Source organism: Anolis carolinensis, unplaced genomic scaffold (assembly GCF_035594765.1).
Source record: "Anolis carolinensis isolate JA03-04 unplaced genomic scaffold, rAnoCar3.1.pri scaffold_14, whole genome shotgun sequence".
Taxonomy (NCBI): Eukaryota; Metazoa; Chordata; class Lepidosauria; order Squamata; family Dactyloidae; genus Anolis; species Anolis carolinensis.
This window is the reverse complement of record NW_026943825.1, coordinates 6,185,298-6,201,752: the sequence shown is the minus strand read 5'-3', so window position 1 is coordinate 6,201,752 and position 16,455 is coordinate 6,185,298. Positions and strand designations below refer to the sequence as shown.

The 16,455-nt window shown below is 39.0% G+C and overlaps 1 protein-coding gene and 1 long non-coding RNA gene across 9 annotated transcripts in view; both read right to left on the bottom strand.

Moving 5' to 3' along the window:
- mark2 (microtubule affinity regulating kinase 2) overlaps nucleotides 1-16,455 on the bottom strand; it is a 134,898-nt gene that overhangs the window by 111,158 nt on the left and 7,285 nt on the right. The window lies entirely within an intron of this gene.
- Nucleotides 1,311-14,559, bottom strand: LOC134294348 (uncharacterized). Its single transcript, XR_010001278.1, has 2 exons — nucleotides 9,236-14,559; nucleotides 1,311-9,156 (listed from the first exon to the last, which is right to left on the bottom strand). It is a non-coding gene; the product is annotated as an uncharacterized LOC134294348 (long non-coding RNA).

Here is a 16,455-nt window from a genome sequence, read left to right as displayed (position 1 = left end):
ATGTATATTGTGATCTGCCCTGAGTCCCCTTCGGGGTGAGAAGGGCAGAATATAAATACTGTAAATAAAATAAATAATGTAATAATACCAATAATAATAGAGAAAAATAATAAATGTACCATATATTCTTGAGTATAAGCTGATCCAAATATAAGCCAACCAGGACCCTCACCCCAGTATAAGCTGATGGGGGCTTTTTCAGTCTTAAAAAAAGGGCTAAAAAGCTAAGCTTATACTCAAGTATATACAGTAAATAAACAGTATCAACGCAACAAGATAAACAGCTTAAAACACAGTAATACAATATAACACAATAACAACCAGATAAAAGTAATAAAAATAAACATCAACCACTAATGGATGAGATGGGGGTGGTCAAGTCAGAAAGTGCATAATTTCAAGACAATTAGAACATATTACACAGCATTAGAACATATTACACAGCTTTGCTTGCACTATTTTGTCTGTAATTATCATTTAAGAAATACTGTTACTCTTCTCAAGCTTGAGTGCAAAGAATCCCAAAATATTTGTGAATTTCAACAACAAAAGTTAGCAACATAGACAACAAGAAAAAATATACTAACAATGTAATACGCCACCACAACAAAATTCTGTAATGTTCTGTTTTGCTGTTATTGTCATTGGAAACAACTCTGAGCCTTGAAAAGTGGAGCTACGCGCCTATATCTATTAACTGAGTGTTCTAGCACAAAGCGCTGATCCAATGTGTCTTTCAACACTGGTTCTCTCAAGTTGGGGGTGGCTACACAGGAAAACAGTCCTTATTCACACTAAGCCTACATTAACAGTGCATCAGCAGTAACGGAAGAAACAGTATGTTGAAAGAGGATGTTGCTTGTTTTCACTGAAGCCAACAACATATATGGATTTCATCACACCTCGGGGATCTTTGAAACTAGGAGCCTCTTCTTGGACTCAAATGGTGCTGTCCTTAAAAGTTTCAGAGATTTAAAAATTAACTGAAATGGAGCTCAAAGCATCATACATAGTTTCCCTTGTTCTCCATTCACCTTCAGTATAATCCTGGGAGATTGGTTAGATCAAGAAAAAACGACTAGCTCAAGATCATCCAGGAAATTTAATCCCTTGTAGTGCTGTGCTTGTGTATGGAATTGCTGTTCGTTTTGTGTAGTTCCAATCATTTCATCTCATTTTTGTATTTGTTCCCGCTAATGAAAATGGGGTGCCTATACGAACACAATTTTCACCTGCCTTACGAAAAAAACAAAAATTGTTGGACCATTGGCTGCAATAGGAGGGCTTCCAAGGCTCACCCCTCCACTCAGTTTTTAATAATAATAATAATAACTTTATTTTTATACCCCGCCTCTATCTCCCCAAAGGGGACTCGGGGCGGCTTACATGAGGCCAAGCCCGAATAAAAACAATAGCAATATAAAACACAACAATAGACAAAAAACATGCACAATTATACAAATTTAAACATTAGCCAGTAAAAACAAATGACAAGAGCTAATAAAAACATGGATTAAAATGGAGAGGTTGTAAAAGTAGACTTGTTTTTGAACTAGAGGGGTGAAAATCGCCACACATGGAGGGCATTTTGACCCTTTTAGCCCACCAACTTTTAAAACGTTTGGGTCTTCCCCAGAGTACTATTGTTATTAAAATTATTATTATTATTAACACCCATTCACACACATCAGCTGTCATGGGGAAGAAGATCTCTCTCAGACTCAGCTTAGGGTCCCAGAGAAACTATTGTTATTAATATTCATATTATTATTATTATTATTATTATTATTAACACCCATTGATACACATCAGATGTCATGGGGAAGAAGACCTCTCTCAGACTCAGCTTAGAGTCCCAGGGAAACTATTGTTATTAATATTCATATTAATATTATTATTAACACCCATTCGCACACATCAGCTGTCATGGGGAAGAAGACCTCTCTCAGCTTAGAGTCCCAGAGAAACTATTGTTATTAATATTCATATTCATATTATTATTAACACCCATTGGCACACATCAGCTGTCATGGGGAAGAAGACCTCTCTCAGACTCAGCTTAGAGTCCCAGAGAAACTATTGTTATTAATATTCATATTAATATTATTATTAACACCCATTGGCACACATCAGCTGTCATGAGGAAGAAGACCTCTCTCAGACTCAGCTTAGGGTCCCAGAAAAACTATTGTTATTAATATTAATATTAACACCCATTGGCACACATCAGCTGTCATGGGGAAGTAGAACTCTCTCAGACTCAAATTAGGGTCCCAGAAAAACTATTGTTATTAATATTAATATTAACACCCATTGGTACACATCAGATGTCATGCGGAAGCAGCCCTCTGTCAGTACGTTACAGGGCCGAAACAAAAGGAAAATGAAAGCAAGCTCCATTTTTGTTTCCAACAAAAATGTCATCGTTTGTTTTGTGTAGACGAATGGTCAAAACAAAACAATAGCACAAAGGAAATTTTTCACATATATCGCTAATCCCTTGGTGTAAATTTAAACCTAGAGCAAGTCATAGTTCAACAATCTGTCCATCACACTTGCTCTCTACATAACTAGATAAGGAAGCATTCAAAGTAGCTCAAAGGACTATCATAAAAAATGTGGAGACCAGGTTAGATGGCATGACAAACCAAGGACAGATGCAAATTTTGGTTTATTAGTTACAACCTATAATTACCAACTTGTACATAGTGTCCAATCACTCCCATCTACAGCGGGGGCAACAATGACTTTGCTCGATGTTCTGTTTTGTGCACTGTCCAAATGCAAGAACAATTTTCTCTCTGTTTGGTTTCTCAACAAACCAAAAATCCTATGTTTTGATTACTCCAATGACAAGCGGTTGCAATCAGGCAGCTGGAACAGCACATCACATGCACACAACGTATGTTCCCCAGTTTTCTGACATCTGGTGTCAAGTCAACCAAATGTTTTAAGTCAATCACATCTTCGAAATAGGAAAGATGGAACTGACTGTTCTTGTCAGCCCTGGACTGTATACAGCTAAACAGACAGAGTTCTAGGGTCAGAATTGTTTTTGTCAAGCGAGTCCCAAGGACATTGCCTAGAAATATAGCCACTTACATGTTAGGAACACTTACATGCATAAGTTTTCTTTACATATGGCAGATGAGCCATATGTAATCTGTAGATACAGACCTGTTGAAAATTACAACCATCTTCAAGCCTCCTCTAGTAATTTGCTAACCTATTATTCTGTTTGCCTACTGTTTTATATATATGTTCTGATATGCAGCTTCATTTGCTCTATGTTTCCTGAGAGGTTGTGGGAGGAGCTGCAGACCACATGATCTATACATATAAAAGGGTAATGAAATTTCAGCCTAGGACAAAACAACAAAACTACACATCCCAGAAACACTAAACTTGGCAGCGCAACCCCTCATCCATGCCTCTACATTCATACAACAAAAAGAAAAGAAAAATAAAGTCCTAATTAGAGGGAGAAGAATAATTGTTTTTATCCAATTGCTGCCAGTTAGAAGGCTAAGCTCTGCCCACTTGGTCTCCTAGCAACCCACTCAGCACAGGGGACAGGCGGAGTTAGGCCTCACTTAGGCCTCTTCCACAGATTATCTTATTTTAACTGGATTATATGGCAGTGTAGACTCAAGGCCCTTCCACACAGCTATATAACCCATTTATAATCTTATATTATCTGCTTTGAACTGGATTATCTTGAGTCCACACTGCCATATAATCCACTTCAGTGTGCATTTTATAACCCATTTATAATGGACTTAATGTCAGGAGAAAACCTTTACTTAACTACCACCAATTCCTCAATACTTTATTTCCCATACCACCAGACTTCACCACAGCAACGCGTGGCCGGGCACAGCTAGTCTGATCTGAAACTGCTGAGATCACAGACTCCTTTTTTAATTCTTCTTAAACTTTGGGACTGCTCAGACCAACACATCCCGGCTGTTATTTGTAAGAAAGATGCCCTGTGCCATAGGCATGCAGAGATGATCTCATACATACCTGAAACTGGACTGATAAGCTATGTATAACATGTGTTATGCTGAACATATGAAGTTGTGAGTAAACAAACTATGTTATTTTACCAAAGCCTACTTTGGTTCTTGAGTGTATAATATAAAACAAGTTGTTTTATGGGAGAGTAGATATATTTTGGGCACTTAAAAACACTTCTGAAACTCTGTTTTTATGGGGTCGTTGTGTGTTTTCCGGCTGTATGGCCATGTCCCAGAAGTATTCTCTCCTGACGTTTGCCCACATCTATGGCAGGCATCCAAAATACAGTAGAGTCTCACTTATCCAAGCTAAACGGGCCGGCAGAAGCTTGGATAAGCGAATATCTTGGATAATAAGGAGGGATTAAGGAAAAGCCTATTAAGCATCAAATTAGGTTATGATTTTACAAATTAAGCACCAAAACATCATGTTTTACAACTAATTTGACAGAAAAAGTAGTTCAATACGCAGTAATGTTATGTTGTAATTACAGTAGAGTCTCACTTATCCAACATAAACGGGCCAGCAGAATGTTGGATAAGCGAATATGTTGGATAATAAGGAAGGATTAAGGAGAAGCCTATTAAACATCAAATTAGGTTATGATTTTACAAATTAAGCACCAAAACATCATGTTATACAACAAATTTGACAGAAAAAGTAGTTCAATATGCAGTAATGCTACATAGTAATTACTGTATTTATGAATTTAGCACCAAAATATCACGATATATTGAAAACATTGACTACAAAAATGGCTTGGATAATCCAGAAGCTTGGATAAGTGAAGCTTGGATAAGTGAGACTCTACTGTATATGGCAAATATTCAATGCCACAGGGGAAAAAACCATTCAAACAAATGATAAATAAACTGCACAAAATAATTAAATAATGTGTAAAATATACATAAAAATCCCCAAGCAATCCTCTTTCCCCCTCACCTTCCACAATAAGACCAAAAATCTTTCTTTGGATAAAAATATACCAGGATGAAGATACAGGCTGTGCCAAATATTTGACAAATAGTGCAGATGTCAGACCCACTTTGCATAATTTTAGATGGGAACATTGGGCTTCAAAGTATGTAAGAGAGGATCAAACAACAGGTAATAAATAGATCTTGACAGGCCACTGTTTCACCCTGGAATTAAAGCTTGTTCAAACATATGCCATATACACAAGAAGAATGACAAACAGAACCAAGGATCAGCAATTCACAATATAACTGAGAAGCAAAGTAACAAAATGGTTAAGGGTTCGACCAGGGAAAACTTCCGTTCAAACTTCCCAACAGTGACCTTAGGCAAATCATCATGTTTTCAAATGTATTATTAATATGATGCTTCCTCACAATGTAAAACTTATTACAGTCCCTTATTCATAGCTCATGAGGTCACAAGGAGTTGGAAGCAACTGAACAAACAAACAACGAATTCATAGCTCGTGGATGATACTTTATATTTTCCACAATGCACTGGAGCAGTTGGTACATTGCCATTTTTGGATATGGGGGTCAATGAAAAATTGTGGATTAATAATCTAGCCTGTATTTATTAGGACCTTACCATTTATGTGTTTTAAATGCAATTTTTTATCCTTGTATTGTTGTTTTAATTGATTGGCTTTAACTGTTATAATACTCTTGTTTCATCTTGTATTACTGTTTTATCTTTTTTATATTGTGATTTGTATTGTGTTGCTGTTTATTTTGTCCTTATGTTGTTTGGGCCTCTGCCCCATGTAAGCCGCTCTGAGTCCCCGTGGGGAGACGGTGGCAGGGCATTAAAAAGTTTTATTATTATTATTATTATTATTATTATTATTATTATTATTATTATGACACAGCAAGCAAGATAGATATGCTGGATTTCGTATCACAAAATCACAAGTCGAACACTTCCCAAGTGTCTAGGACTGTGTGATGTATTTTCGGATGATGCGCGCAGATCCCAGTCGGGTGGCCTTTTGCAGTTGGCAGATCGTAATTTTGTCAATGTCTATTGTTTCCAAATGCCGGCTGAGATCTTTTGGCACGGCACCCAATGTGCCGATCACCACCGGGACCACCTGCACTGGTTGTTTTTCGTCAATGCGACTGTCACCTGGGATGGCGACATCAATGATCCAAACCTTTTTCTTTTCCACAACTGTGATGTCTGGTGTGTTGTGTTCCAGAACTTTGTCAGTCTGGATTCAGAAGTCCCAGAGTATCTTTGCGTGCTCATTTTCCAATACTTTTGCAGGTTTGTGATCCCACCAGTTCTTTACTGCTGGGAGGTGGTACTTGAGGCATAAGTTCCAATGAATCATTTGGGCCACATAGTTGTGCCTCTGTTTGTAGTCTGTCTGTGCGATTTTCTTACAGCAGCTGAGGATATGATCAATGGTTTCGTCAGCTTCCTTGCACAGTCTGCATTTTGGGTCATTAGCTGATTTTTTGATCTTGGCCTTAATTTCATTTGTTCTGATGGCTTGCTCCTTATTATTATTATTATTATTATTATTATTATTATTATTATTATTATTATTATTATTATGTCCAATCACTGAAGAAACATCAGGACGAATGGGGTTCTAGCAGCTGATCAAGGAAACTAGGAATGGATCCCATTCACACCATACTGTAATACAGCCTAGACCTGGATTCTCCTTTTCCAGGTGTAAACAAAAAGAAATTGAGAACTCTTGTATTACAATCCCAGTATAGAACAACAAGCCAGATTATACCAGTTTGGGCTACCTCATCAGTAAAACCAGTACCAACCAACTTTAGTTCTCATGCATGGCCATTAGTAAGAAGCAGAACCTGTAACTGGGATGTATATCTCTGGGCAAGAATAAGTTCTTACACTGCCAAAAGAAGAGCTGAATTTCAATGTCTTTCTTTCAGTCCTAGACAGCAACTGAGTCTACAACATTCAATTGTACCTGTGCACATGAATCCACACAGATGTACCATGGCACAAAGCTTGCATCCAAGGAAAATAGGCTTGCTGAACTGAAACTGTAATGGAACACGGTGTATCCTGGCTGAACTTTACGATGGATAATGTACAGGGGAGGTTTTTTTTAAGTAAAATGTACAGTGAGAACACACAAGCCTCCCATTCAGTTTTAATTAAAAGTAGATTTACACACAGGGGGTATTTTATCCACAACACAAAATCCAGTCTGATCTTGCTCTATCTCCTCCCATGCTTTCCATTTCTGAGTAGTGTGTTTTTAAGAATTGTGCTCCAGAAAGGGTGCTGTTTATCCTGTAAGTGTACCTCATATCTGTCAGTATATAAAAAACTACCGTATATACTCGAGTATAAGCAGAGTTTCCAGCCCTTTTAGGATTGAAAAAAAAACAACCCTCAGTTTATATTTGGGTCCTGGTTGGCTTATATTCGGATCGGCTTATACTCAAGTATATACAGTACATTTATTATTTTTTTCTATTATTATTTGTGTTATTACATGTATTACTTTACTCTATTTATTATTATTATTATTATTATTATTATTATTATTATTATTATTATTATTATTATTATTGCATTTATTATTTTAGGTAAAAGGTAAAGGTTTTCCCCTGACGTTAAGTCCAGTCGTAACCGACTCTGGGGGTTGGTGCTCATCACCATCTCTAAGCCAAAGAGCCGACATTGTCCATAGACACCTCCAAGGTCATGTGGCTGGCATGACTGCATTGAGCGCCATTACCTTCCCACCGGAGCGGTACCTATTGATCTACTCACATTTGCATGTTTTCGAACTGCTAGGTTGGCAAGAGCTGGGGCTAACAGCGGGCACTCATTCCGCTCCCGGGATTTGAACCTGGAATCTTTTGGTCCGCAAGTTCAGCAACTCAGCTCTTTAACTCACTGTGCCACCAGGGGCCCCTGTATTTATTATTTTACTCTATTATTATTGTTAAAGGTAAAGGTTTCCCCTGACGTTAAGTCCAGTAATGTCTGACTCTGGGGGTTGGTGCTCATCTCCATTTCTAAGCCGAAGAGCCGGCATTGTCCATAGACACCTCCAAGGTCATGTGGCCATAGGCATGGAACGCCGTTACCTTTCCACCGGAGCAGTACCTATTGATCTACTCACATTGGCATGTTTTCGAACCGCTAGGTTGGCAGGAGCTAGAGCTAACAGCGGTCGCTCACACCACTCCCGGGGTTTGAACCTGGGACCATTCGGTCTCCAGCTCAGTGCTTTAACGCACTTCGCTACCGCATAATTATTATTGTTACTAATACATTTATTTTACTCTATTTTTATTAATACATTTACTAGTTCACTCTGATATTATTATTGTAACATTTATTATTTTACTCTATTTATTATTACATGTATTATTTTACACTATTATTATTAAAAGGATACATAAGCACATTTACATTGAAGAAGATGAGAATAATGATTTAATCTGAGTTCAACAATCTTATCTTGAAATGTGTTTATACTTGAGTCAATGTTTTCCCAGTTTTCTGTGGTAAAATTAGGTGCTTCGGCTTATATTCGGGTTGGCTTATACTCGAGTATATACAGTAATCATTCCCAATCACAGAGCAAACACGTTCACTTCCAGCTACACATACTGCGGCTTGGCTATGAAAACATGACCACTCGAGAGCCATAGTCCAAATCCTATGTATGTAGTGAACAGGTTATGGTCAAATAAGGTCTACTGGCACAGTGAATGAGTAACCAGAGCCCTCCAGATGTTGTTGGACTACAACTCAACTCAGTGAACCAGCCAATGAAGTGACTTTGTCTACTCCTGCTCTACACAATGTAGCTGCAATAGTACTACAGTACCAGCTGCTTGACTCACAAAATGCGCAGAGGCAAGACTGGCCTGAATACTGGTTCACACACAACACAAAGCGGTGGTTTAACATTAGCATGAGCAATGAAATGAGGCTTCAAAGTCACATGCTACCCTTTCCTCTTCCTGTGTGACAGGTAAGAGGATTAGATCAAGGCTCAATTTCACTCTGCGGGATTCCTAGCTTATTGGTACACACCAGGAGTCAGGATTTAAAATAAATGCCAATGAACTGTTACAGGAGCCAACTATTCATTTACTGGGTCTGTATAACCACGCTATAACAACTTTATTTGAGACGCTCACTTTTAACCTTTCAAAATCATTATTTTATTTGAGGATATAATTCCTGATTTGTTTGCAACACTATTAGCATGGCTTACTTATCTAACCTTTCAAAATCATTATTTTATTTGAGGATATAATTCCTGATTTGTTTGCAACACTATTAGCATGGCTTACTTATCTTATAAATCATTCCTCATGGTAAATCACCAATAACTATTTTACAAACCATTATTTATCAGACACCCGAAGCATTTAAGTAAGAGTTAAAACATCAACAATTCCATTAACACCCTAAGAACTCATCTGTCTGATGCTTCTCCAAAGGCAGCAAGTTTCATATCAAAGTTGTTACAGTAGAGTCTCACTTATCCAAAATAAACGAGCCGGCAGAACGTTCGATAAGCGAATATGTTGGATAATAAGGAGAGATTAAGAAAAAGCCTATTAAACATCAAATTAGGTTATGATTTTAAAAATTAAGCACCAAAACATCATGTTATACAACAAATTTGACAGAAAAAGTAGTTCAATACACAGTAATGCTATGTAGTAATTACTGTATTTACGAATTTAGCACCAAAATATCACAATATATTGAAAACATTGACTACAAAAATGCGTTGGATAATCCAGAACATTGGATAAGCGAGTGTTGGATAAGTGAGACTCTACTGTACTTAAGCCAATGATGAGCAACCTTTTGCACTTGGTGTGTCAAAATTCACCAAAAAACCTAGCATGACTTAGGTGGTATGTCACTTCGAGAAAAAACCATAATTTCACAATATATATAGTTTAAATAACACAAATATATAATTGCAATATATAACTGTATTTAATAAATAAAAACTATTTACTACCATTATTTTCCATGTACAACAATCTATGGCACCTCTTGCAATTTCCACACTGATTTCTGTTTATTGTAGTTTCAATGTAGTCATGAATAATGAATAATATAATAATAATATAATAGTAATAATATAATAATATACTACAATAATAATAGAATAATAAAATGATTATGTGTGTGTGTGTGTGTGTGTAATGTGCATAATTCCCATGGAGTAAACAACAAAACCACTGGACCAAATCACACCAAATTTGGCCACAAAAGACATTAGTCATCCAATCAATCTGCATGCGGCAGCGTGTCAGCAAAAATGGCTAGGCGTGTTAGTGCTGACACACGTGTCATAGGTTGGCCATCACTGACTTAAGCAGTTATCATAAATGGAACTACATGTAGGGCCCAATCTACACATCCCAAAGCCCAGACTGCTACATACTGGGAGAAGAAATTTAGTAAATATCTGGTGCTTAGAATGTTTAGTATGTTACAAAGCTAGCCAAGTCAGCACCTTAAGATAGGGTTGGGAAATGAGGGGATATGATAAGCTCGCCAAACAAGGATTCCCTTAGGTATAACACAGCCAGGCACTGAAGCTGCAAGGCTATTCAGTGCAATTCAACCAGACCAACAAAGGATTAACCTTGGTAGAGGGCGGCCAGGCTTTGAAGCAGCAATAATACTCTGTACTATTGAAACTGACCAACCAAAGATTCCCCTACGCAGCAAGCAGCCAAGCTTTGAAGCAGCGAGGCTATTCACTGCAATTCTAGCAGCCCAAAAACCATTCCCCTAGAACGCAAGTACTCAGGCTTCCGAGCAGCGAGCCTATTCCGTTGCATTCCAGCTCACCGAACAAGGATTCTCAAAAGAAGAAAACAGCCAGGCTTTGAGGCTGCAAAGCTATTCACTGCTATTCCACTGGGTCAACAAAGGATTCCCATACGCCACAGCAATGCGTGGCCGGGCACAGTTATTAAACTAATAAAAATTGTACAGGAATATCACATCACTTATAAAAAAAACTAGCTTTGCCCGGCCACACGTTGCTATGGCAAAGTATGGTGGTATGGGAAATAAAGTATTGAGGAATAGGTAGTAGTTAAGGTAAAGGGTAAAGGTTTTCCCCTGACATTATGTCCATTATAAATGGGTTATATAGCTGTGTGGAAGGGCCTTGAGTCTACACTGCCATATAATCCAGTTAAAATCAGATACTGTATTTGATAGGCAGTGTGGAAGAGGCCTAAGTGAGGCCTAACTCTGCCAGTCCCCTGGGCTGAGTGGGTTGCTAGGAGACCAAGTGGGCGGAGCTTAGCCTTCTAACTGGCAGCAATTGGATAAAAACAATTATTACTCTCCCTCTAATTAGGACTTTATTTTTCTTTTCTTTTTGTTGTATGAATGTAGAGGCATGGATGAGGGGTTGTGCTGCCAAGTTTAGTGTTTCTGGAATGTGTAGTTTTGTTCTTTTGTCCTAGGCCGAAATTTCATTACCCTTTTATATATATAGACAAGAGCTACCTTTTCCAAAACTGTAGGGCTCTAGATTTGCAAACCACCATTTTCCTTCAATACTGGGTGATAAAGAGATGACAAAGTGTATCGGCTATACAGTCAGCTTTCCAACATTGAGTATTTACTGTAGTCTCTGTGCATTACAGAAAGTGCTCTGCTAAGCATAGCTTGCAAGTTGTACCTTCATGTATTTTTACAGTCCCTCCCATGCATTTACCAATGTTCTCACCCTTTTCAACAGTATAATAGCGACAGAAAAGGGGGAAAAAACAGGAATCATTATCAGAACTGGCCCAACCAGTTTAGCAAGGAAGAAACCTTACTCTCCTCCTCCTTCTCCACCCTCTGATGAAAAGCAAAGGGTGAGTGAAGAGTTCTCCTACACTGGGCTACGTAAAAGACAAGCTGACCACACTCACATACAACCATCATAATATACCCTGTGTTAGCCACCCCAAGTCCCTACAGGGAGATGGAGGCGGGATAGAAAAATAAAGTTATTATTATTATTTATATCATTATTATTATGCAGGAATGAAAACTAAGTAGAGGGGTAGATAGTGTAAAAGAAGAAAAAGGAGCAGGAAACAAAACAATGATAAACTGAGAAATATGAAGCTAAATATCCTACATCACCATGCAGATGGAAGGTTGCCCTGACAGGCGCCAAGTGCAAACCGCCATCCTGTGCATCTTCCCTTTGTCCCCAGGCAGTTCATGACCCCCTTTGGCCTTGTCAATCATTTTGGCATTCAGCTTCTGAGCTGGTTATCTCGGCTTAGGTCTGTTCAACCAGCACAATCCCTTGTGAAACCCAGATCCAAATGGAAACGCTGCCATTTAAGCCTTTTCTACATTTTCTTTGACCCCTGGAACCAAAGATGGAGCAGGAACAGCAACCGTGGGGCCATGCACCTCCCCATATATAAAGTGTAAAACCAGCAACTACCTGCTCAACCTAACGGAAGGGTCAGGTAGGAAAAGGATCAGAAAACATTTGTTCAAATTGCTACTTTTCACTGAGGAGGCAATGGAGGCAGAAAAGCAAGATAGCATTTAGTTCTGTTTATTCAAAGATTTTCAGATACACCAAAAATATCAAAGTACAGTAGAGTTATACTCTACTGGATAAGCGAATATGTTGGATAATAAGGAGGGATTAAGGAAAAGCCTATTACACATCAAATTAGGTTATGATTTTACAAATTAAGCACCAAAACATCATGTTTAACAACGAATTTGACAGAAAAAGTAGTTCAATACGCAGTAATGCTATGTAGTAATTACTGTATTTACGAATTTAGCACCAAAATATTATGATGTATTGAAAACATTGACTACAAAAATGTGTTGGATAATCCAGAACGTTGGCTAGGCGAGTGTTGGATAAGTGAGACTCTACTGTAATAATAGTAATAATTTAAAAACCTTTATTTCTAGACCGCCCTCTCTACCCAGAGGGACTCAGGGCAGTTTTTTAGGGGTTTTTTCATGTCAGGAGCAACCGGAGTTGCTTCTGGAGTGAGAGAATTGGCCGTCTACAAGGACGTTGCCCAGGGGATGCCCGGATGTTTTTTGTTTTTTTATGTTTTACCATCCTTGTGGGAGGCTTCTCTCATGTCCCCGCATGGAGCTGGAGCTGATAGAGGGAGCTCATCCGCGCTCTCCCTGGGTGGGATTCGAACCTGGCAGCTTTCAGGTCAGCAACCCAACCTTCAAGTCACGAGGCTTTTATCCCCTAGGCCACAGGAGGCTCAATATAATAATATTAATGATATATTATATATTAAATGTAATATTACTAATAATATTGCCATATAATAATATAGTATAATATAGTAATGTAATGCTTATATTGTGCTATGCTAATAATATATTGTATGTTCATTTGATTTGTAAGCCGCTCTGAGTCCCCTTCGGGGTGAGAAGAGCAGGATATAAATGTAGTAAATAATAAATAAATAAATATAAATGGCAAACATTCAATGCCACAATTTCTTCATTAATATCAAAAGTATAAAATGACAATAAAACACACATTATAATAAAAATTCCACATTAGAAAAACAATAAATTTAAACACGATCACAGAGAAGGCCCCTCTCTCGTTCCCACCAGCTGCGCTTGTGACGGGGGTGGGACTGAGAGTAACTGAATGAGCAGACCAGTTCTCACTTGAGGACAAAGTTTCCAATAAAAAGGGAATTTTGTATGGTCATATTATATAATAACTGGCTCTAAGCTGTATGTACACAAGCATGCTATTCAGATAAACCCAAGGAGTAAGTCTCCCACTCACTGGCACCTTACTCTTAAATGACCGAGATATTTGACCAAACAATTATTTCTCAATACACAACAGGAAAAATTTGCCACAAAGAGATAAGAGAGTAATACAAATATAAAACTAGAGAAAAAGCAACACGCTTCCTGTACAAGTTACAGGATGGACGGAGGTAGGAGCTCATACTCAAAAAGAAGCAAGCAAAGAAAAATCAGAATTTTAGCTGACTTGGATGCTTAAGTCACCTGCATTTTAATTCTACGCTGGTCTTCCCCCAGTTCAAGTAATATAAGCTAAATCAGTGGTTCTCAACCATGGTTTCAAACTGCTAGGTTGGCAGAAGCTGGAGCTAACAGCGGGCGCTCACTCTGCTCCCCGGATTTGAACCTGGGACCTTTCGATCTGCAAGTTCAGCAGCTCAGCGCTTTTAACACACTGAGCCACCAAAGGCTCCCAGGAGGGAGAAAAGAGGTATAGAAATGCAGTAAATAAATAAATATACGCTGGTAAACTGGCTGGGATTTCTGAGAGTTGTAGCCCGAAACACCTGGAGACCCACAGGTTGAGAACCACTGAGCTAAAGCAATGAAGGTCAAAGGAGAAAACCTATTTATTCTGAGAAAACCGTTAAGAACAGTGAATGAAATTAAGGAAGTAATATTGTTTTACAGAGAAAAGTGACGTATATGCTTCACATTCTTGACACTCATACATGTTTAAAAGGAAAAGGCCAGGAGGGTTCTGAAGAAACAGTACCAAAGCCCAGGCTCAAACCTATGTGGCTAACATAAGGGGCGCTCAAGATATATTTAGTCCACTTATTTCCATGCTGGTTGTCCTTTCCAGGCCTTGTTGCTAAGACACATGTATGAGCTCACACAGAAAAGAAGACAAGCCATGCTGTCTTTTCTGCTTTAAGAGTGCATAGAGATGGCTGCTTGTCTTCCAGAAAGAAAAAAAGACAGGAAAATTGGAAGGCAGTTGGCTGGAGGTAACAGCAAGGAGTAGGCACTGCTGTTGACCTGCAGGATCTGAAAAAACTCACCAGATGAGAAGACAGCAAAGCCAGAGGGTGGAGGCTCATTGAGCTGGAATTCAGGGCCTGCCAGGCCTGTCTGCAGCAGCTGGAGTTTCAAGTAACCACCCCTACCTATCCCTGCTACCTTTCCCCTGTAATCGGGGAATCACGTCACAAGGGCGTTTGCAACCTTTGCAGAACAGGAACGCCTTGCTCCACCCTTCAACGACCATCTCAAAAAGCAAGAGCCTTACCCACACAATAATAATAATAATACCTGGCTATGGCTCACGAATGGGACACTGAAGAAGGAGACAGAAGGTCTGATCCTTGCAGCCCAGGAGCAAGCCATCAGGACAAAGGCAATTCAGGCCAAGATCGAAAAATCAACTGATGACCCAAAATGCAGACTGTGCAAGGAAGCTGACGAATCCATTGATCATATCCTCAGCTACTGTAAGAAAATTGCACAGACAGACTACAAACAGAGGCACAACTATGTGGCCCAAATGATTCATTGGAACGTATGCCTCAAGTACCACCTCCCTGCAGTAAAGAACTGGTGGGATCACAAACCTGCAAAGGTAATGGAAAATGAACACACAAAGATACTGTGGGACTTCCGAATACAGACTGACAAAGTTCTGGAACACAACAGACATCACAGTTGTGGAAAAGAAAAAGGTTTGGATCATTGATGTCGCCATCCCAGGTGACAGTCGCATTGACGAAAAACAACAGGAAAAACTCAGCCGCTATCAGGACCTCAAGATTGAACTTCAAAGACTGGCAGAAACCAGTACAGCTGGTCCCAGTGGTGATGGGCACACTGGATACCATATCAAAAGATCTCAGCCGGCATTTGGAAACAACAGACATTGACAAAATTACGATCTGCCACCTGCAAAAGGCCACTCTACTGGGATCTGCACACATCATCCGAAAATACATCACACAGTCCTAAACGCTTGGGAAGTCTAGACTGCCCTCTCTACCCAGAGGGACTCAGGGCGGTTAACATACATATATTGATAATAATATTATAATGGAATACAATATTATACTACTAATAATACAATATAATAATATTAATGACATATTATATATTAAATGTAATATTACTAATAATACAAAAATGTGTTGGATAATCCAGAATGTTGGATAAGCAAGACTCTACTGTACATGCACTCAGAGGAAGAAGATATGCGATTATATACATATACACAAAGGGACTTCCATAGAAGTGATGATAACTTTCACTGCACTTCATTCACAACACCTGGCCAATTCACGGTCATCCAAACTTTTTGAGATTAATAGAGCAGGCATGGGCAAACTTCTGCCCTCCAGGTGTTTCGGACTTCAAAACTCCCTCAATTCCCAAGTGCTGGTAAAGTGGCTGGGATTTCTGGGAGTTGAAGTCCAAAACACCTGGAGAGCCGAAGTTTGCCCATGCCTTCCATAGGTAGTAAAGGTTTCCCCTGACGTTGAGTCCAGTTGTGTCCGACTCTGGGGGTTGGTGCTTATCTCCATTTCTAAGCCGAACAGACGGTGTTGTCCATAGACACCTCCAAGGTCATGTGGCCAGCATGACTGCATGGAACTCTGTTACCTTCCCGCCGGAGCAGCACCTATTAATCTACTCACATTTGCA